The sequence below is a fragment of the Eptatretus burgeri genome, chromosome 13 (genome assembly GCF_056783735.1).
Source record: "Eptatretus burgeri isolate ZD-2024b chromosome 13, Ebu_testis_v1, whole genome shotgun sequence".
Classification (NCBI taxonomy): Eukaryota; Metazoa; Chordata; class Myxini; order Myxiniformes; family Myxinidae; genus Eptatretus; species Eptatretus burgeri.
The window spans coordinates 48,519,169-48,541,265 of NC_140973.1; the positions used below are offsets into that span (position 1 = coordinate 48,519,169).

At 46.7% G+C, this 22,097-nt stretch overlaps 1 long non-coding RNA gene across 1 annotated transcript; it reads left to right on the top strand.

Annotated features, from left to right (window-relative positions):
* The first annotated feature begins 1,709 nt into the window (after positions 1-1,709).
* On the top strand, positions 1,710-13,246 carry LOC147014427 (uncharacterized). The gene is made up of 2 exons (XR_015050759.1): positions 1,710-5,161; positions 12,332-13,246. It is a non-coding gene; the product is annotated as an uncharacterized LOC147014427 (long non-coding RNA).
* The last annotated feature ends 8,851 nt before the right edge of the window (positions 13,247-22,097 follow it).

Genomic DNA, 22,097 nt, shown 5'->3' on the forward strand with positions numbered 1-22,097 from the left:
ATTTAAACAGAAAACCCCAACAAAGTGATTTCTTACACACATGAATGGAGATCTTCAATTCATTGATTATTTGCATTGAGGTTTATTCTGTTCATGGGGATGACTCCCTCTATGCGTGGTCGTGGGGTTTCTCTGTCGTCTAGGATTTTCTTTGACCTTTCATTCATGCTTGGGAATGCACTAATTATTATTGTTTACCTTTGCCATCAGTATGTCTAAGGCCTTTCCCATGACTTTTTTCTGTAATTTGCTTGGCATTTCTTTTTGAGCACTTCATCGTCCTCCTCTTTTTGAGGGGTGAGTGGTTTCAGCACTTGAAATGATGACGGAATGACATAATTGTGGAGTTGTACATGCTTCTTGCCATGAGGCTTTTGTTGAGTTTTCTGTGTTATCTCTGATGCTTTGTTATTCATGCATTTGCTGCAAGTAGTGTTGATGGCACATTTCAGAGAGCTGTTGTTGGTATCCCACAGAGAAGCTCTTGCCTGGATAAGGAGGCCACCATAGTTGTTCTGCAAGCCTTCCCCTAGCACTAGTCCCTCCCCATGTTGTCTTAATTGTATCCTTCTCAACGATCTCCATTTTGTTGAGCAAATGAACGTGGAACCTTCTCTGCCACCTGTGCTATTTTGTTGCTGCTGTGAATTATTTTTCACCTCCTATTTGTCTTTTCCTCTTTCTTTTAAAGCTTTTCGTTTCCTTGCCGACGCTCAAAGACAGTAACATGTGCCCAAGACTGACCACTCAGTGTTGTTTTTGTTCTCAACTTTAGAGATCTCTTTCTTGATATTCAGGTATATATAATTGTGATAGTTCATGCTTTATGCCTCTTTATAGTTTCACTTCGGTGAGGACTTTTTGCCTTCAAAATAAGTCTGCCATCAAGCAGTACAGGAAGCTTCCTGCATGAAGAATGAAATTATAAATGAAAAAAAAAACAAACAGTTGGTGGTCCAAGCTCATAATTGGTGTTGGATGTGATCAGAATGATGCTATTTTGATGGAAAGAGTACCCATCTTTTTTTATTTGTGGCTGCACGACAGCAGTACTCTGCCGCAATGTGTAAAAATATAGTTTTGGCAGAATCTGTGGGCCTGCTGTTTGGAGCTAGCACTTGTTGTGTTCAGCTGGGCCAACTGAAAAAGGTGATCATACTTTGAGATGATCAATGGTTGTGTGACAGACCTCCTGGCTATAATCCCTCGTAAGATAATAGGCCACCTCAGTGTTGCTCATATATAAGCCTGGTGTTGGCTTAGTGGCTAGGGTGGTGGCTTGGGATCCCAGGGTCCTGAGTTCAAGCCCCGTTGGCTGCTGAATTAACACCAGGGGGTTGACTCAGCCTGTCATCCTTCCGAGGTCGGCGAAATGAGTGCCAGTGTACTGGTCCCGGTGTATGCCCCGGTTAGAATAGGTGTACCATATCCCTGTGTGTCGTAAGAGGCGACCAGGGTTGGCATCAGGAAGGGCATCCGGCCATAAAACATTGCCTCAAGAAAAAGCCAAACCCCTGCACAGCAGAGAAAAATGGCTGTAAAAACGGTCATATATATATATATATATATATATATATATATATATATATATATATATATATATATATATATATATATATATATATATATTAGTGTTGCTCATATACATGATGGGTTGGCAGGAAAGCTTGAAGGTATGTGGATGCACATTCACCTGTGAGGTGTGTAACCTGGATTTGAATCCCAACGTAGCTATAAATTGTCATTATGGTGTTCCACATGCAGGGCATTTCATGAATGTGTGTCTTATCCATCGGAAGGACCTTTAGCCTGAGGGCCCATCTGCCAGCACTGGGGGGGGGGGGGGGCGTTGGTTAACGCTGAAGACCCCACAGTGCATTTTGCGAAGTCGGAAGGTGAGTTATTGTCAGCACTCCAAACAAATTCCATATTAGTGCTCTAACTTACAGAGAGGACTGTATTTACAGTGGATGAAAATCTGTTGTGAAATTTGATCCCAACAAGACAATTTATTCTTATGCTTTCCCACTCCTTAAAATACTATATAATTGTTTGTTTGTTTTTTCAAAAAACCTCTCCACTCCTCCAACTTCTGTTATTTTCTTCATCTCTCTTCATTCATCTAATTTTCAAAATTACTGTCTCTTGAAAATCTATGTAAAAGCTAGTTATCGGAAAAATGAAGAACTAGTCTTGCTCCTGAACATTAGTGTTGATCTTCGCTGGTGAACAGTTGCTCCGACTAAGGGTTAATGCCCAAAATGTCAGCTTCTCCTTGCTTCCCATGGTGGATGGCATATCTCAGTCAAGGTTCTGTTGATTTGATCCATTGTCGATTCTTAAAGCTCACACTTTAGTCATTGAAAGTACTCAACTTGACAACCAACCGGCCTATCGATTCCACAGCAGGATGAAGGCCTCCCTCAATCTGGTCCATTCTGTTGTATTAAATGCAATTTGAAGCCAATGCACTCCAGGAAATGTTTCAATTTCATCTCGCCATCTGATCTTCAATGTACATCTTGTTTTGTACACTCTACAAATGTGTGATTCAGCAAATGAAAAAGATAAATGCAAAAAGAGGGTTTAAATGAGAGAGAGAAGAAGAACAAATTGATTGTGTAAAAATCCATTTTGCCATTTATCAATGCGTTTCATCTATCACAGACACTGTTCTCTGTACAATGACCATGCAATCCGATAAGCCCTTCTGTTTGAAGTATCTTTGAAGCCTTGCCACTACATTTCCATGAGGAATTTCTCCCGTTTTTGGGCGACATGCAGAGAGATGAAACGTTATGACAAAAAAAATAAATTCTGACTCATGCACAGCAGGGTTCAGCACAGCGTGGGTTCACTGGTGCAGAAAAGTGCAGCTCTGAAGATATGAAATGCTCTTTAACTAAAATATGTTAGGAAATAAAATAATAAAATGCATGCAGGTGTTGCTTGGGTGATTTGTGTATACTCCATTTCCTCTTGCCTGGTGCCTCTCACAAAAATGCCCCTCGTATTGATATGATTTATGTCAGACAGCTTCCATTAACATGAGCCGTCTGTGCGGGTTGTATACCGTGAATGACCGAAAGGTGTTGACGACTGCATTCAATTATTCTAGCTTACTGTTCCCCAAGGTTCACCCCCCAAAAAACCTAAAAAAATGGCCGTGTTCGTACACCCTGGAGGAAAAAGGTGGGAAAATGCTCCTTGTAATTATAATGGGCTTTATTGCCAAAGAATACAGGGAAGAGGGGTGGGTGAGATATGAGGGCTAAATGGAACAAACCTGATCGTAAATGGACGCTAACAGGGATGAGGGCCCATGTAAACATATACACAAATGAAAGAAATACCTTTACCCCAATATGGCACCGATAATACCAGATTCACCTGACCAAAGGGATCAGAACAGACGAGGACTTTATGGGCATGAAGCTGGGCTGCAGTTCCACGACGGTGCTGGCTGAGGCAATTTGGACCACAAAGGTGAGGAACATAGGTGATCACACATGAAAGTGGAGACATTCTGGGATCAGGGCTGTTGCATCCTCCTTGTTCCGTGGCTGCAATTGCACTCTCTGTCCAGCATGAGCAAGACCCTCCCCTGGACTTTGGGATCGCCTCCCCAAGCAGCGGGTCCCTTCATTGGCCGTCCGTGAGTGTGGGTAGCATCTTGTTCCGGCCATCTTGCCCTGCCCGGTTTTTCCTATAAAAAAAGGATTTCACTCCTCTTCCAGGCCCTGCAGCGCATCTCGTCACCCTGGCTTGTGTACATGTGCCAAACAGTTTGCGATGGTCTTGTCAAAGTGTGTCATGCTGTCTTGTACCATTTGTGCCCACAAATCCTCCACCTGGCCTTGCATTTTTGACAGGAGGTTTTGCACAACACAACCTTACCCTAAATTTCTCTCTGATCCACAATCGCCACCTCAGTGCGTATACTACATTCAACTTACCTCTCGACATTTAGCTAATACAGGGGTAGTACTACACTATGCGATCACATGGTCCATGCTACTCTTACCATAATCTTGCTATGGATCACCCCCCCCTTTTCCCACATAACATGTGGTAGATCCACTGTGGCAGGCGAAGGCAAAGTGCTTTGGAGGAACTGAGAGAATTGCACAGTTTTTGTTTGCAAAGGAAGTTTAATTTCCAGGGATTCACACAGACTTTGATCACAATTTAACGATAATTCCCAATCACAGAATTGATCAACTTATTTTCGAAGATGATGACTCCTTGTTTGTGCGACATCTGCCGTATTCCCATATAACTGAATCACCTCAATTGCCTTTGTCTTTTAAACAATGATACTAAAGCTGAATGCAGTATTACAGATTGGGCAAAAGCAGGCTTCTATTGCTAAAAGACTCATTCATGGTATCCATTTATAAACTGAATTGTTTGAGGGAATGGGATACAATAGCTTTTGTTGAGCATCTCAAGCACCTGGGTGGTGGGGAGGGAGATGGGGGACTGGAGAGGGTACATTGTCATTCAGAATAACATCAAGTTCAACGCTGATTAAACAGCTTTGTTGCTGTCTGAGGTTATTATCCCCATATTTTATACGTGACATCGCCATTGTGTTCACTCGAACTGTCAAATACAAACACATTTGGTAGTCCTTGCTGCTGTGTTAGTCAAGATTTACCTTCGAATATAGGATGCATGCATGCATTCACCGCAACAACTTCTGTGACATTTTACTGCATTGAATCTGATCATCTAACCCGTTTGCCATTTGTACAAAGAGCTGTTGCTATTTTGGTCGATGACTTCATCTCCTTCCTTCTTTGGTTTCATTGCAACACAGTATGCAATGGTTTCTCGACACGTAGCTCAAGACACGTAGCTAAACTGGCATTCAAGTGCATTAAGATGAGGGAGTAGACTGATTTGTCCTATATCTTTTGAAACATTTCTCACTATGGTTTTGTCTTTGAAACAGATTTGGACACATCAACTGGCTGTCTTGGTGTGTTTTTTTGTACTTCAGGTATCACCACTTGGTTCATGAAAGACGAGGTCAAAAACTTTCCTGGGCTGACCCACCTCCCAACCTCCCCCCCCCCCCGCCGGCATCCTCGCCACCTCCCCCTCCCACCCACTCTCCCCAAAGAAGGTGGAAATAATTGTGCTCCATCAGAGAAATGTGAGTTCCCAGAATAGAAAGAAGAGAATTTAAATGCAAGGGAAGAGTGAGTTGGGAGTGGGGGTATTGAGGGTTGGGGCCCATTGGTCCATGACTAAACTTCGGGCCCATGACTTGTAATTATTGCATTAAAATTAATGGTACCATGAAATAGTGAAAAAAAACTCTACTGTTGTTACAATACATGATGGCAAAATACTGATGGCCATTGTAGTGACTATTTTACAATCAATAACACCTTTACTTGCTTTAATTCACCACACCCCACTATTGTTCAGAATCACTCTTCCTTCGACCATTCTTCAACAAGCAGTTATTAAAATATGTTATTTGGCATCATTGTTAGGCTATAATAATGAAACATTCTATAATTAATGAAGTTGCAGGCTCTATAAACAATCATAGTCATAAAGCCTCCGTAACACATCCAATCCATACTTGCATCGGATAGTGAAATCCCGAGAGAAAATAATTCCTGAGACAAACTAGAAGAGCAAGCGGTGGAGTGCGTACCTCCGCCACGTAATGCCTGATCTACGAGAACATATCGGGCCCAAGACATTTTTGAAATATCATGCTATCCAGTACTATATCGTTTTTGGCCCGATCTCTCAATGGTGAATAATCACTTAAAAAATTAAATAATTCTCGTATCCAGATCTGGATTTGGATCTTCACCAAAATCGAATCAATTTGTCACGGTGACACACCCCACCTGACCACAAAGTTTCATCCAAATCTGTCAAGAAGGTTTTGAGATATCGTGCTATATATTAGTCTCGCCCTATCTCTCAATGTTGAAGAGTCACTTAAAAAATTATCAGATCCGAATCCGGATTCGGATCTTCACAAAAATTGAAGCAATTCTTCCTTGTCACGCACACAAAATGTCCACCAAGTTTCATCCGAATCCGTCCACAGCTTTTTTAGATATCGTACTATATATCGTGTTTGGCCCAATCTCTCAATGGTGAAGAATCATTTGAAAAATTAAAGTCGCCAAATACAGATCTAGATTTTCACCAAAATCTAATCAGTTCGTCCTTGTCGCACACCCAACCTGTCCACAAAATTTATCCAGATCTGTCCACAACTTTTTGAGATATACTGCACAAAAACAAACAAACAGACAAACAAACAAGAAAAAGACTGTGCAGAGTACAATACTTGCAAAATCCACCCCCTCTCCAAAGGTTGCCATGGATGCATCAAATTGTCCATTTCTTTAAGATTAAAATTGACAATCTTAATCAAAGCTCAGGCCAATCAGATGAAAATTGATTATTTTTCAGATTGAAATTGATGAATTTAGAAGTTTGACCTTTGACCTTTTGTCCTCAAAAAATAGTTGCTTTCCCAATTCAGTGATGGACTATGCAAATCCTGTTCATCTTTCAGGTCATTAGGATGTAAAATGATGATTTTAAAGTTGAAAAATGATGATTTTAGAAGTTTGACCTTGCGTTGACCTTTGACCTTTTGAGATCAAAAATAGTTGGTTTCCCAATTTAGTAATGCACTATGCAATTGCTGTTTAATTTTCAAGTCAATCGGATGAAAATTGAAGATTTTTCAGATAATTGATGACTTTCAAAGTTTGCCCTTGAGTTGACCTTTGACCTTTGACCTTTTGCTCTCAAAATAGTTAGCTAACCAATTCAGTAACACAATATGCAAATCCTGTACAAATTTCGAGTCAGTCTGATGAAAAACAATGATTTTAGAAATTTGACCTCAGGATGACATTTGACCTCAAAATCAATAGGCTTGTCAGTTGAGACGGCCTCTTCAACTTGGTGAAGTTTTGTGAAGATCGGTTTTAAATTGTGCCCTGAAGGCGATTGACAGTCAGACAAACAGGCAGAATAACAAGAAGACGTTGTGCCAAGCACAACACTTGCAAAATCCATAAAACAAATTTGACCTCAAAAATAATTACTGGTGAAATTAAATGACCAAATATGTAACTCCTCTTCAAATTTCAAATGAATCGGATGAAAATTTACAATTTTAGAAATTCGGCCTATGTTGACCTTTTGGCCGATGTGGACCAACAAAATAATTAGTGGTTCAATTCAGTGATCTGAAATGTATATATATATATATATATATATATATATATATATATATATATATATATATATATATATATATATATATATATATATATATATATATATATATATATATATATATATATATATATATATATATCCTCTTCAAATTTCAATTAAATCGGATGTAAACTGAGGATTTTAGAAATACCACCTTAGTTGTTGACCTTGGGACGATGTTGGCCTTTTGGTCAATATTGATCTCCAAAATAATTGGCTGGTTTAATTCAGTGACCTGAAATATAAATCCTCTTCAATTTTCAAGTCAATTGGATGAAAATTGAGGATTTTTGAAATCTCACCGAAGTTGTTGACCTTTGACCTATGTTGACCTTTTGATCTTTTGACATCAAAAAAAATAGGCTTCATCCTTATGGCAAACTATATCAAGTGGTGGTTTCATGAAGATCGCTTTTAAATTGTGACCTGCAGGCGACAAACAATCAGACAGACAGACAGACAGACAGAATAACAAGCAGTCATAGAATGGTACTTACGAAATCGTCAACTTGACCTCTGACCTTGTCTAATAAAAGCTGTCTCTTGAGAAGGTAGCGACGCAAACCAGAAGTTTCTACGATGATTCTGTACCAACACATCAAAAATCGAATGTTTGACCTCACTGTGACCTTGACCTTTGACCGATTTTGACCAAAATCTAATCAGCACTAGCCATTACCCGCCTGAATCACGAGGTGTAATTTGACATTGGTAGCTTCTTCCGTTCTCGAGTTATCGTGCCTACAAACAAACACAAAAACACACAAACACACACACACGCGCACACACACACACACACACACACACACACACACACACACACACACACACACACACACACACACACACACACACACACAAACCAACAAACACACAAACAGAGGAGGAAGTCATCAATATACTTACGAAGTCTTTAGATTTCGTAAGTAACAAAATCGACCAACCAATATACTTAATTGCAAGTAACAAATTTACAAACAGACAGAAAGGGGTGAAAACATAACCTCCTTCACCCTTGCTTGCGGAGGTAATGATGGTTTTAAGGATAGCCGTTGAAATACAAATTGGGTCAATGAGATGCATTGGAAGAAGTTTTGTTTTTATTACCTCTGCCACTGAAAATGAAAGAGGTCATGTTTTCACCCCTCTCTATTTGCTTGTCTGTCTGTCTGTTTGTTACTTACGGAATCTTTAGATTTCCTAAGTATATTGATGACTTCCATCATTTGTTTGTGTGTGTGTGTGTGTGTGTGTGTGTGTGTGTGTGTGTGTGTGTGTGTGTGTGTGTGTGTGTGTGTGTGTGTGTGTTTGTGTGTTTGTTTGGAGGCACGATAACTCGAGAACGGAAGAAGCTACCAATGGCAAATTACACCTCGTGATTCAGGCAGGTGATGGCTCGTGCTGATTAGATTTTAGTCAAAATCGGTCAAAGGTCAAGGTCACAGTGAGGTCAAACATTCGATTTTTGATGGTTTGGTACAGATAACTCGAGAACAGAAGAAGCCTCCGATGTCAAATTTCACCACGTGATTCAGGAGGGTGATGGCTAGCACTGCTTAGATTTTGGTCAAAATCAGTCGAAGGTCAAGATCACAGTGAGGTCAAACATAATTCCGTAAATTCATGTGGAGAAATGGAGTATTTTTGCTTCGCTCGACGTTACGAGTTGGTTTTAACTTCGATTTTAATTTTGTCTTCGGTTTTTGCGATCGCTTAGGATGCTTAAAACTCAGTTGTCGAAATTCTGGTAAAAATCGGATGTGTTGGAGACGTTTTAAGATTGTATAAAAAATATTTCACTCGCCGCATCACGGGTCATCACATGGTGTAGCGTGCTCGAGCAGAGGCGTCGTTGATCACGAAAAGGTTTTGCGTGTGCGCGCTGACAGTGTTTTCGATAAAGATGGTGTTTAAAAGTCATTTTTTATCCCAATAAAGGTTATCGTCGCATGTCTGACTCGCGAAGCCATCGGATTATGTCAAGATTGTTGGTGGATGGTCGAATATTACGGTTTTGTGACTTTGATAAAATAATATTAAATAATTGCGTCGAGAAATGGAGATTTTTGCTTCGGTCGACGTTACGATTTTTGATGGTTTTGTGCAGAATCATCGTAGAAACTTCTGGTTTGCGTCGCTACCTTCTCCAGAAACAGCTTTTATTAGACAAGGTCAGAGGTCAAGTTGACGATTTCGTAAGTACCAGTCTGTGACTGCTTCTTTGTGTGTTGGTAGGCACGATAACTCGAGAACGGAAGAAGCTACCAATGTGAAATTACACCACGTGATTCAGGAGCATGATGAGTTGCGCTGATTAGATTTTGTTCAAAATCGGTCAAAGGTCAAGGTCACAGTGAGGTGAAACATTCGATTTTTGATGGGTTGGTACAGATTCATCGTAGAAATTTCTGATTTGCGTCGCTACCTTCTCTCGAGACAGCTTTTATTAGACAAGGTCAGAGGTCAAGTTGACGATTTTGTAAGTACCAGTCTATGACTGCTTGTTACTTACGAAATCTAAAGATTTCGTAAGTGTATTGATAACTTCCGTCATCTGTTTGTTTGTTTGTGTGTGTGTTTGTGTGTTTGTTTGTAGGCATGATAACTCGAGAATGGAAGAAGCTACCAATGTCAAATTACACCTCGTGATTCAGGCAGGTGATGGCTAGTGCTGATTAGATTTTGGTCAAAATCGGTCAAAGGTCAAGGTCACAGTGAGGTCAAACATTCGATTTTTGATGGTTTGGTACAGAATCATCATATAAACTTCTGGTTTGCGTCGCTACCTTCTATTGAGACAGCTTTTATTAGACAAGGTCAGAGGTCAAGTTAACGGTTTCGTAAGTACCAGTTTATGACTGCTTGTTACTTACGAAATCTAAAGATTTCGTAAGTGTATTGATGACTTCCATCATCTGTTTGTGTGTGTGTGTTTGTGTGTGTGTGTGTGTGTGTGTGTGTGTGTGTTTGTTTGTGTGTTTGTTTGTTGGCACGATGACTTGAGAACGGAAGAAGCTACCAATGTCAAATTACACCACGTGATTCAGGAGGATAGCGAGCGCTGATTAGATTTTGGTCAAAATCGGTCAAAGGTCAAGGTCACAGTGAGGTCAAACATTCGATTTTTGATGGTTTGGTACAGATAACTCGAGAACAGAAGAAGCTTCCGATGTCAAATTTCACCACATGATTCAGGAGGGTGATGGCTAGCGCTGATTAGATTTTGGTCAAAATCGGTCAAAGGTCAAGATCACAGTGAGGTCAAACATAATTCCGTAAATTCATGTGGAGAAATGGAGTATTTTTGTTTCGCTCAACGTTACGAGTTGGTTTTAACTTCGATTTTAATTTTGTCTTCGGTTTTTGCGATCGCTTAGGATGCTTAAATCTCAGTTGTCAAAATTCTGGTAAAAATCGGATGTTTTGGAGACGTTTTAAGATTGCATAAAAAATATTTCACTCGCGCGTCACAGGTCGTCACGTGGTGCAGTGCACTTGAGCAGAGGCAGCGTTGATCACGTAATGGTTTTCCGTGTGCGCGCTGACGGTGTTTTCGATAAAGATGGTGTTTAAAAGTCATTTTTTTATCCCAATAAAGGTTATCGTCGCATGCCTGACTCGATAAGCCGTCGGATTATGTAACGATTGTTGGTGGATGGGCGAATATTATGGTTTTGTGACTTTGATAAAATAATATTAAATAATTGCTTGGAGAAATGGAGATTTTTGCTTCGGTCGACGTTACGATTTTTGATGGTTTGGTTCAGAATCATCGTAGAAACTTCTGGTTTGCGTCGCTACCTTCTCAAGAGACAGCTTTTATTAGACAAGGTCAGAGGTCAAGTTGACGATTTCGTAAGTACCAGTCTATGACTGCTTGTTAAGTTGTCGAAGACAACTTCTGTCACTTTGTACAGTTAAGAGTTTGTTTGTTTGTTTGTGTGTGTTTGTCTGTCTGTGCATCGATTTTCTCAGCGGTCCTTGTTTGTTTGTTTGTCTGTCTGTTTGCTTGTGTGCAGGAGATCTCAAAAAGTTGTGGACTGATCCGGATGAAATTTTGTGGACAGGTTTGGAGTGTTACAAGGACGAACTGATTCGATTTTGGTGAAGATCCGGATTCAGATCTGGATCCGACTACGAGAATTTTTAAAGTGATTCTTCACCATTGAGAGATCGGGCCAAAAACGATATTTAGCACGATATCTCAAAAGGTTGTGGATTGATTCGGATGAAACTTGGTGGATACGTTCAGAGTGTGACCTCGACGAATTGATTCGATTTTGGTGAAGATCCAAATCCGGATCTAGATACGAGAATTTAATTTCTTGAGTGATTATTCACCATTGAGAGATAGGGCCAAAAACGATATATAGCATGATATTTCAAAAATGTATTGGGCCCAATACGTTCTGGTGGATCCAGGCCGAGATTAAGGGTATCTCAACTTCAACTTTTGCCTCAGGCTAATGGGAAGGAAGGACCTCAATATATGCAACATAAATTAATAATCCGTAACAGCACATGCATTAATGATTAATCACACAAACTATGACTATTTGACAAATGTAGTTTTATTTTTTTTCCAATGCACAAATTATCCAATAAAGAAAGATACCATTTTCACGATTATACCAATCGACAAATTATACTTTTATTAGCGAGTGTGAGTGAGTTTAGTGACTAAAGCGAGTGTGACCAGTCTACATACATCTATTCAACGTTTCAAACATAAATGTGCACATTCCTGGCCTTGGCTGTGGAAAACTTGTGAATGATATTGTTACGGCTGTGGAAATTCGCAAAACACCATGAAGGGCCCGTAGGTGAGATATCTCTAAGTACATGTGTAGTTAGCCCAAACCCATTGTATAGAGGGAATTTATGTGATCCATTCGGACTGCGACGTTGAAGTTAGGCGTTTTTCTTTTTCTATTTTTTATTTCAAACACACAACATTTCAACAACCCCGCCATCCCCATCACAGCGCCAACCACACTGCAACCACGCCACCTCCATCATCTACGCTACCACATCTTCACCACTTACCATTCAACAGGCTCCGTGCAGTTACGATCTCCGCGGAGGAGCAAACAAAAGCCAACAAGGACGCTCGGTGGGCTTTTCCCGTCTGACTTCCCCGCGCTTTGGAGTGGAGGAAGAGCTATGCAGGTCAAAGGTCAGAGGTCATGTGAAGGTGGGGCCTCTTTTTGGGGGAATAATTCCCTGGCTCCGAGCCAAAAAACTGACTCCCTCGGCCCCCGGACGGAGCGGGGTGGAGGGAAAGCGTGATGGCACGCCCCCTTCGAGAAGCTTCTCCAAGAAGCTTCGAAGGGAGGCGGGGCCGAAAACGGGGCGGGGCGGAAGGGCGGAGTCCCGCGCGATAAAAGACGGACACGGGCGGGCGCAAAAAAGCTCCCTGAGAGGCTCCCAAAAAGAAGGTTTCCTAAGAGGCTCCCTCTCGAGCTTCTTCTTCCTCTTCCTCTTTATCTTGGCTGGTGGTTCGGTTGGTTGGTCATCAGGAAGAGGTCTTGCGCCCACGCCTTGGTGAGCGGGCCTGTCACAAAGGCACGGACGGGAGACGCGGCAGCGCCCGTTGCGAGGTGGACCTGTGCGTCCAGACGGGGAGTGCCGGAGAGGGTTCGCCGGCCGCGAGAGAGGTCGGGGCCAGGTGCGACCACGCTGACGGTCACGGGAGAGGGACTCACCAGAGACAAAAGGGAAGTCGCGACTTTCTTTCTTTCTTTCTTTTCTTTGGGGTTTTAGTGTGAATGTCCGTGGGTGGAGCCAGTCTGGCTAAAGTAGAACTGTTTAAGTGTTGCCGTGTGTACGCGTATTCGGGTGTAGCTCTGCATCGTTGCTTTTATTGTTCTGGTTACTATATGTGCATTTTGATTGTGTATTGCTGTAAATACGTGCCTTACGTGCTTATCTGTGTGTGCGTGTGAATAAAATGCTTGCTTGTTGAACTGTGCCTGCTCTGCTTCGTCTCTTTTCCTCTTTAATTGACCCTCCATCCTGCTTCACGTAAAGGGTTCATAGTGGGCTTAATACGCCCGGTAATTAATCGGAACCGTCGAGGCCGATGATAACACTGCTCGGTTATCACTGTAGCACGGAACGGACCGCTTAAGCGGATGATGTCCGGAGTCGGCCTGTGGCATGGTACGATCGCACGGTCGACCATCCGCGCAGGTACTTAGGTAGATCGAATTTGGCGAGCAACCCTATCCTGCGCGGGTGGGCAATTGGCACGGTCGTGGTGGGGTTAAACCCCCACCCGTGACTAGCTCCCGGCGTTGTTCCGAGAGGGTCACGACTGAATTGTCCATCCGGTGGGCGACGCGGTCGCGATTCGAGTGACGTGGCCGTCCACACGCCGGCGGGCGCGGATTCGCAACACTGGTGTCAGAGAGCGGGAAACAAACTCTCCCGTCTCCAATCTAAATTCGCGGGGAATCTGTTCAGGGGTTAGAGGAGCGACCCCCGATTCCCTCAAAAGTACGAGCAATTAAAATTAACCCCTTACGAGAAATAATATGGAGTCTCAGGGCGAGCGGGTGCCGGGGGTAGATATGGATGTAGAATTTTTAGAATCCATGGTCCAGGATGAAATCCCCGTGCAGGAAATGCTTATGGTGCAGGATGAATTACCCCAACCGAACCCAGAACCCGAAATGGGCGCGGCAGCGGCAGAGGCCGCGGTGTATGACACCTCCCCTCCCCCCTCCACCAAAACCTCCCGATCCTGGCCGAATCGGCTCAGCCGAATGCACCGACATGGCCCAGCTATGCGCCATGCTGGCGGGAATTAACGCAAATATGCAAGCAATGAATGCGAAAATGGATGGAAACGCACGCAAAATAGATGGAGTGAACAAGCAAATGGAGACTAGCACGAACGAAATGAAAGTAAATGCGCAACAAGTGAAGGAAGAAATGAGAGAGATGCGGGTGAGACGCAGAACATGGGCCGAAGCCTGCAGGCGGGCATGAAGGCAATAGCAGTGGAGCTCAAAATGGCGACGCCACGTGTGGGAGCGAACGAGCTAGGAGGGAGTGCAACGGTTGTCAGGCCCGCAATGGAGGCGGGTGAGGAGAAAATAATTCGGGGGACGTATTGGGCGAGAAGCGTGACGGTGACACAGAGGGAAAAATTAAATGGGGTGACAAATGAATGTGAGGGAAAAACCTTCGGAGTGTAGGCTTTATTTCACTTGATTGAAGCTGCTTCTACAGACACATCAGGGAATACATGTGCAGCAAGGAATACATGTGTAGCAAGGAGTACATGTGCAGCAAGGTATACACGTGCAGTCGATCACCGCAAAAATAAATCAGCAATTAGCACGGAGTCCGGTATACTCTCAATTCTCACCATTCAACGAGCACCAAGTGAACCACCGCCGTAAATGACAATGCCCCAGGGACAATCCCCCAGACCGCGCGGAATCTCGGTTTTATCTGTCCCGTGTGCAAGCCGCGCGACATGTGATCACGCGTCACATCCTTCAATTCATCACAGTGACCGAAACGTGTCAGACGAGACGAGGTGACGACAAAGGAAATAAAAATAGTGGAGATAAGGGAGGTAAAGGGTGAAGAGGTGACCGAGTTGGCAGAGACACGGGAGATGGAGGGTGAATTGGACAGGATTGAAGAAGAGCACACACACAGAGGTAGTGGAGGATAATGGGGGTGAGCTGGCGGACTGGATAGAGACCCGGTGCGAGCAGCTGGATGGCCTCCTCCAGTAACGAGGGGAGGGAGTATGCCCCCTTTAGGCGAGTCACGACCAGGTGGGTTCGGTCATGCTTTGCGAGGTCGGGGGGGAGGAGTGCTGCGAACGGGTGCACGCCGAGCTTGGGGGGTATAGAGGCCCCGGAAACCCTTGGGGTGGCACAAATCCCCAATGTGGATGTCCCGGTGTGTGTGGTGCAAGGTGTGAGTGCGCCCCCATGTATGGAAGCGACCCCGCATGTGAGTGGTGTGGTGGCAAGTGTGCCGAAGGGCGTGCTTCCCAGCATGCCGTGTGTGAGTGAGACACCGCGGGTGAGTGCCCCCGCATGTGTGAATGGTGTGGTGTAGCGGGCCTGCGGGGGCAGGGCATGATGTGGAGGAGTGGTCGGCGTGATCACGTGCGTGCAAGGGATATAGGAGTGCGCGCCACCTGAGGCGTTGTAGTGGTTGCTGTAGTCGCTGTGGCTTGTAGAGTGCATTGAGTACGTAATAAAGGGGAGTTACGGGAAACGTACGCTCACGCTCCCGCTCGTGCAACAGAGCCGGGTTGGACTGTTTCCCCCGCTCGTGTTTGCCTTCGAAGCACCACTATCACGACACTACAGTTTGGCGATGAGGCTGTTCGGATCGGCGTGTGCAGGGTGGTTGGGTTCGGATCGGCAGCGAGTAACTCAGCGCCCCCCGCGCGGTTCAAGGTTCCGGAGGAGCGCATCGCGAAGAGCGTATCGCAGGTTCGCACGCCGCGCGCACAGGCTCCGGAGCCAGGAGGCTTGCCAGCACGGCCAGCTCAGGCATGACAGGAAGTCGGGGCACGGCGCATGGACGCATGCCCGCCTTCGTCGGAGTCGACTTCGGTCACGTCAAGTGGACAACGGCCGCCCTCGGAGTTCGTTTAATTGAGGCACGACAAATCTCGGGAATGGTTTCTGCGAGGTCACGGCTAAAGAACGAGGACACGCAGTTCAGCTCGGACGCGGCATCGGACATCGCGCAAGCTCTGAGGAATGTCCGGGGTCTCGATGGTCGGTGCGCAGCAGATGATTCGGAAGTGTTCTAGGCGCGCACGACCGCGCGCACGGTCTTCGGCGCGGGTCGTGGCCGAGCGTTGCAATGCAGTCAATCGGACGGCGGTCTGAGCACTCGGGGACGTCTACGGTGTGTGTGCCGAGAGTCATCGGCCATCATAACGGTCATGGATGGCGGTGTACGAAGCGACCCTTGCATCCCGGGTCAAGACCTACTGCCGGTACGGTGTTCGGTACATGACGTACACTTTAACGCCCTGGGTCGAGTCTTGCAGCCTGGGTACAGAGATCCCAGCGACCCGGAACGGGAGATACTGCCGATGTTGAACCTGCCCTCAATTGGTCCGGAGGTGACAAGACCAATGGCAGGGGAGGTTGAGGTGACCGGGGCACTGATGCTGCCCGTGTTAAACCTGCCTTCAATTGGTCCGGAGGTGACAAGATCAATGGCAGGGGAGGTTGAGGTGACCGGGGCACTGATGCTGCCCATGTTGAGCCTGGTTTCAGTTGGTCCGACGGTGGCAGGACCAATGCCAATGGCGGTCGAAGTAATCGGGGCACTGATCGGGTGTCGAGTTGAGTCCGCTCGTGCTACCCTCACATCGCACGCGTATGCCGATGAAGCGCTGCCGGCGGTTGGCGGGGCACATGTCTTGGTTGCCCAGCGGGGTCAGCGGGGTGCGCTCCTCCGGTTCGTGGTGCGAGGGGAAGGGCTCGCAGTTCCTGTTTCGGAGTTCGTACCTCCAGGTGCACCTGTGCCTCCCTCGGGGCACGTACCTCCGTGTGGGCCCGGGCCTCCCTCGAGACGCGAGGGTGAGGTTCCGGCGACGGGGGCAGCGACGATGCAACGTGAGCTGCCGTTCGTTGCTTCCTGCAACGTTGATGTGCGGTTCGGGACCAACGGGAGCCGTGCCAGCTCTCGCGATGAGCTCTCGCGCTTCGGCTGCGCTCATGATGCAATGCGCGCCTGTGTCGGTCAGGCGATTTCAACGGGGAGTTGCAGCGAGCCCGTTGCGTTCAAGAAGTTCGCGGATCGCGACTGTCGACGACAAGCAGGTCATCGCAACGTCGCGACGACAACCGGGAGACGGACACGTGATGTGGTTCATGGGTTGCTGTTCATTGTGTATTTGATTTTCATTGCTCAAGTGATGCAGTTTAACGTTGTTGAAATAAATGCCGACAGTTCATGTGTGAGAATATGTTTGGCTGGCATCAATCGATGGGATTTTCGTTATAATCAATGTGATGTGAAGGCTTTGGGAGCGATCATGGCAAATAAAGAGGTTTTATTGGCCTCCCGCTGCCACGGGCCACGGGTTGTTGCTTTGTCGTGTGCGGGGATTTTATCAGAAAAACGCGCTGTACGGAAAAAGGAGTTTGCAATTGCACAAGTGATGTTCTTATTGATTTATGACGAGCCTGGGTTTGATGTGTGGTTTGTATGGAATTGCTACCGTCTGATTGCCGTGTGGGTCTCAGAGATCGACTCGGAGCCGGGGCTGGTTCGCTGTTCAGCGTTACCCTCACCTCTGATTTCAGCAAGGTCAGACGTGCCTGGTGCCGGGGGCGCAACTCTGTTCTCGCCCGAGGCCGTTTGGACGTACGTTGGAATCTCAACTGATTGTAGTGCGTGGGTTGTTATGGGGTATTTGTTGCGTCCAGCCGACGGCGCTGTTCAGCGTCCCCACCCAAGGTCAGTCGGGTTTGGCAGTGGCGCCACAGTTTCCAGACAGCGGCCTTCCGGCCTCGGAATGTTTATCTGCTTCAGGTCTGGCTGGGGGAGATGTGCCGCCTTGTCGGCCGGAGGCGTTTGATGGTGCCGGGGAAGGTTTGCTCGGGAGGTCGCCGCGACCTCGCCGGAGGGCGTGTAAGCATGAGCCGCCTGTGGGCGCTTTTGCTGCGTAGTGATGCTGTGCTTCTCGCCTTGCTGCTTGATATCTGTAACGCGGTCAGAGTTTTTGTGGGTTTATTGGGCAACTCAGTCTTCGGGACCTGGCCGTTGCAGCTCCACTCGCTCGCATCGACACGTTATATGGTGTGATGTGCCTATGCTTTTTCTTTTTGAGGCGATTATCGTTTTTGGTACCTTATCTGCTTTTATATCATGGTATCCTATGCTGCTTCTGGTTATTATGATGATGGTCATTTAGTAATCATAGTTTTAGGAGGGAGGAGTGTGGTGTAGCGGGCCTGCGGGGGCAGGGCATGATGGGGAGGAGTGGTCGGCGTGATCACGTGCGTGCAAGGGATATAGGAGTGCGCGCCGCCTGAGGCGTTGTAGTGGTTGCTGTAGTCGCTGTGGCTTGTAGATTACATTCAGTACGTAATAAAGGGGAGTTACGGGAAACGTACGCTCACGCTCCCGCTCGTGCAACAGAGCCGGGTTGGACTGTTTCCCCCTCTCGTGTCTGCCTTCGAAGCACCACTATCACGACACTACAAATGGTATGGTGTGTGTGAAGGAAACGGCACGAGTGAGTGAGCGGCCGAGTGTGAGGGAGACAGTGTGTGTAAGGTCGCTGTATGTGAGGGAGATGACGGTCGGCATGCGGGAGCACGCAGCCGCGTCTCCCGGTGTGAATGTGATGGAATGGAGTGTGAGCATCGTAACACGCAGGTGTGCGTGGATTGAATGGCGACGGAGACTGCGACAGAGAGACGAGGGCCGAGTAGCGGCCGTAGCTGTTTCGGGGACCACGCCGGGTTCACCCAGCAGCGAGCGCGCGGTCCGTGCTGTGGTACGCATGAGGCCGCCACGGCTTGCTTGCGGGAGTGAAGCCCGGTCCGGAAACGAGCGCGGTGAATGTTGCCGATCCCACGACGGACAAAGTTTCGGCAGGATTTCGGATTTCGACCGGATGGGTTCTCCACGCGGGCGGGTGTGTTAAGCTCCAACGGGCAGAGCACATGTGTTCGCGTGAGGAACCCCTCGAGACATGAGGCTTGTTTTTTTTATGCGCCGGGTGACGTCATGGCCGCGTGTATGGTTGGAATCCGGCAGGAGGGTGAATCCCTGCCGGATGGTACCGTCCAAGAGGGACGAGGGACGCGAACAGCTGCCATGACGTCACGCCGCAGGTGCGCGGCCGTGAATTGCCGCGCTGGTGCGCAGGTTGCGAGTTGCCGCGCTGGTGCTGCGCATGTGAAAGCAAAAGAAAAAAATATATAAAAAAAACAGTCACTCACAGGGTTACCCGTATCTTGCCAAAAGGTGACCACGTGTGAATTCTTTAAGGTCACACTGAGGTGAACAGAGCTGATATCCACCAGGAGCGACTCCTTGAGGAATATCTGCCTACGAGAGATTCCGATGAGAATCGTTCTACAGAGTAACCATGAAAAATATGCGTTTGCCTCATAACGTCACCAAATGACGTCATAATGTCTCAAGCTTGACATATCTAGAAAGCACTCATCGAGGTGTTCAATTTGAGGTACTACCCGATATGGTTCCTAAAACTTGAAAATTTGACCTTGGGGTCAAATATGTTTGAGCTCACGTAATAACCATGAATGTCAAGGCCAATCGCCACCAAAAAATAATCAGCTGAGCGCCAGACCATGAACTATATTCCCATGAAGTTTGAAGACAATCCGATCAAAATTACTCAAAAAATAAGGGTTTCGTCGACTCCCCTGATTTGCGCCAAAGTGACCTTGACCTTTGACCTTGACCTTCAAAATTTTGTGCACTGAAAGGGACCTCTATAGGCCTCTGATATGCGAAGTTACAAAAATTTCCAATGATAACTGTGCTCTGCAGAGTGATTTATACGTGATTGCAGACCAAAAATAAAAAATAAAAACATATGACGGTCAAGGCCAATCGCCACCAAAAATTAATCAGCTGAGCGCCAGACCATGAACTATATTCCCATGAAGTTTGAAGACGATCCGATCAAAATTACTCAAAAAATAAGGGTTTCATCGACTCCCCTGATTTGCGCCAAAGTGTCCTTGACCTTTGACCTTGACCTTCAAAATTTTGTGCACTGAAAGGGACCTCTATAGGCCTCTGATATGCGAAGTTACAAAAATTTCCGATGATAACTGTGCTCTGCAGAATTTTTTATACGTGATTACAGACAAACAAACAAACAACAACAAAAAAAAAACATACAAGCTGACTAACATATCTTGCAAAACTTGGTTGGCAAGATAAAAAACAAGCCTCGCTTTCGGGTGAACAGGATTCCCAGGCGAGGGGTGGAAGACCCCCTTAGCCAGGGCACAGGATGGAACGAGTTAGGGGGATTGGTTAGCTTAGCTAGACCGGTCTCATGGGGCAGGGGTAAGTCCTCATGGGGCCCGTGGAATGGATTAGTTAGAGGGATTGTAGCCAGATTTAGGATGGGAGATGGAATTTTTGGATTTAGAGGACAGTGACAGACTTGTGGATGTGTAGAGGGGATGTAGCTTAGCTACGTAGTGATAAAATGAACGTGCTGTTGTGTAAGGGATGACGTGGGAGCACGAGTTGGTTCGGGGATGTAGAGAGAAGGATGGCAGGATTCAGCGGTGAGTTGTGAAGTGTTGAGTGGAAACATGTACATGATGAGTGAGTGAGGCCAGCGGGTCTGTGTGAGTGGAGCGAATGTGGAATGCATGGTGTGATGAATGATTGGGCGGAGGAGTGACTCCCGCCCAAGGGACCCCGGGGTCAGTGTAAAGTGAGTTCGTGGGTTAGTTAAATTAACAAAAATGGAAGTCGTTTTGTTGTTGGTGGGAAAGTAGGCTCGAAACCCGTTTGGAGTGGTGCAGGAGCCCGATTGACGGGCTGGGAGCATGGCTGCGAAAGGTGAGTATCGCTGAGTGGGTACCCCGGGCACCGGGCTAGTCGGCCGTGGTAGGCCAAGGGCCCATGGGGGGCCGGGATAGCGTAGTGGGCACGGGTGCGCCCGCATGATGTGGGGACCCGGGGCGCCGTTAGCCACGTGGGCAGTGTTGTGGGCACGGGTGACCCTTGGAAAGGGGCCCGGGAAGCCAGCCTGCCACATGAGCATTTCAGGGGAGTCGCCAGAGAAGGCACTCCCCGGTGTTTAGGGAGCTGGTAGGCTCGGAGGCAGTGTAGTGCCCGGGGGTGCCATCGGCAGAGAATCGGCAGAGGGTAGTGCCTGCCAAGGGAGCTGCGCGTCCCAGCCATGAGACCGTGTGAGGGCACGGGAAGAAAATTGGGGGGCGAGGCCCGAAATTGCGAGGACACCAACACAGGTGACGGGCATCTGGGTTTTTAGAACCAATAGCTTAAGCAAGAGGCGCTTGTTGAAAGCCCCGGGGTAGTTTAAGAGATAATTGTTAGGGTAGATTTGGAGATGTACCCCTCCGCACCATCCATCCCTTCGCTCTCGTTGTGGGCCGCTGGACCCACTTTGGGTTAAAGATCGCTGAAGTCTGAGGAGGCCATCCTGAGGCTTGAGTTGGGCCTCGACACAGGACGCTCGCTCTCCCTCATTCCCCTCCGGGAAGGGAACGTAGTGGTTGGGAGTAGGCTCGGGGACGATAGGTTAGCCGAACAAGGACAATAAAGGGGTTAGGGGACGAATTATAGTGGGGAAGTAAGAGTAAAAAATAAAAACAACAAAAAAATAAAAGGGGGGCTAAATTGGTTTTGACAAATTAAGGGAGTGGGTATAGACAGTAACAGGCAAAGGCGATAGGTGGGAGGGAGACAGGTAGGTAGGTCCGAGCCCGCCTTCTGAGTGGCCAGCACCACCGCACTCCCTCCACCAACCTCCACTGAAAGGCAAAGGCTGGCCAACTTCATCGGCTGGCTGTTTTACTGCAAAGCCTGTGCCAGCCCACTTCGTCGGCTGGCTTTTTTGCTGCAAGGCCTGTGCAGGTCGGATCGTCCAACGGCTGTGTTACTTCAAGGCTTGTGCCGGTCAGCTCCACTGCCAGCTGTCTTTGCTTCAAGGCCTGTGCCGGCCAGATAATATAATCTACCGGCTGTTCGCTACAGTGGCCTTGTCATGCCATGCCTTGCCTGCCTGCCTTTGCCATGCGATGCCTACTGCCCTCATCCATTTTGCCCCGTCCTGTTTTGATTTGCCCCCCACC